Source organism: Halyomorpha halys, unplaced genomic scaffold (genome assembly GCF_000696795.3).
Source record: "Halyomorpha halys isolate HHAL.00 unplaced genomic scaffold, Hhal_1.1 Scaffold466.1, whole genome shotgun sequence".
Taxonomy (NCBI): Eukaryota; Metazoa; Arthropoda; class Insecta; order Hemiptera; family Pentatomidae; genus Halyomorpha; species Halyomorpha halys.
Genome location: NW_027112770.1, coordinates 659546 through 661176, shown reverse-complemented (window position 1 = coordinate 661176; position 1631 = coordinate 659546). Strand labels below are relative to the sequence as shown.

Genomic DNA, 1631 nt, shown 5'->3' with positions numbered 1-1631 from the left:
AATTTTCCAATTTGAGAAACAAATATGCGAACTTTTTATTAATATTATCATGGCTAATCTATGTTATTATGTATACATTTAGAATTTTTTTTTTTTCTATACGGAAAGATGAAATTATTTCTTTATTATATACCATTAAGATATAATTTTGAGATTTATCGATAATATATGAATATTTATATAGAATCAGCTATAAATAGAACTGTGATATATATCAAGGATATTAACATAATATTTTAAACTTAACAGTAATAAGGAAAAAAAATTTACGGAAGAATAAAACGCAATAAATTACAAATTTGAAAATGATGACAAAGCATGCTGTTTATTAATTAAATACTATGAAGATGGGCGGTGTTTTTATTAACAGTGGTTTGATTATACTAAAATTTTGAGCAATGTGTCTCAAGTGCACTAAGCAAATTTAATTTACAAACACACTAGTAGTAAGTGTGACATTGTTCTCCAAATATACATAATAACAATCCAGCTGTTATAATAATTACAGAATACGTAACAACTGTCGCTACTACAAGTATTGGTCCAAATTGAAATAATCCAAACACAAACATGGCTTTAAGAGAAATGAATATATATACACTAATATTTAATTAATTTTTTTTCTTTTATTTTATGTTTTTTTAAATCTGCACCACTAAATGGCATGTAAACACAACTAACTTTTAAAATACCTTGAATAACGGATTAGTAATGTTCATATAATTACAGGATATATATATATATATTTATAATTAACCATCCACATTAATATAAGTGTATATTAATCATAGCTTATATAATGAACTTCACACAAATACTATTAAAATAATTCTTTAATAACATGTTAATGTGTTATTTAATAATTGAAATTTCTTTACTCGATTAATTAGTGAGAGCCGATGAGCAAGTTAGTATATAATTCATGAACAGTGTTTACAACTATATAAACACATAAATAAATAGATGATAAGTGTGTCTGTGTATGCATACACTAACATTTCATCCCTGGCAGTAAACCGTAAATGTGTTTTATTTACAAGCAGGTGTTGTAAGCAGATCCGGGAATTGTACACTCCCTCTTGTCTTTCCAATAAAAGCCCTCCAAATTCTAATCAAAGAAAATAAAGCTAAGACACTTTCCAAAATTCACATTCAATTAGATATCACATTAAAAGGGGCCGCTTACTAATCAGATGTAAAATACATAGTAAAAAAAAAAATGCACACAAATGAGTAAAATAAAGCAAAGCAATAAAAGTTAGAAAATAGAGAAAATTTTTTTATTCAGCGGCTATACATACATATCTAAACGCGGGAGCCTGTATATACAACTAATTTTAAGAAAATACTTTCTACATTCTTTTACAGCAGGAGGTCTTGCCACTCTAATTACAAAAAAGATAAAAATGAGTTTTATACATTTAAAAATTAAGTTGGTCCAATTATACATAAAAATTATAACGTCATATTTTACAACCCGAAAAAATAGTCTGTTACTGTACATTGTTAGTATTGTATAAATGGGCTACAGGATGATTCTTTACAAAATGAAATTGATGAGGAGGGGGCATGTATTTTTTTCTAAATACTTATAGTCATATATATAAACATATATGTAATTGAATGTAGAG

General features: G+C 26.0%; 1 protein-coding gene across 1 annotated transcript in view; it reads right to left on the bottom strand.

The window, feature by feature from the left end:
* Positions 1-1258: 1258 nt before the first annotated feature.
* pum (pumilio) overlaps positions 1259-1631 on the bottom strand; it is a gene marked incomplete in the record, with an annotated part of 221757 nt that continues 221384 nt past the window's right edge. The window contains 1 exon segment of the mRNA XM_014424361.3: positions 1259-1618.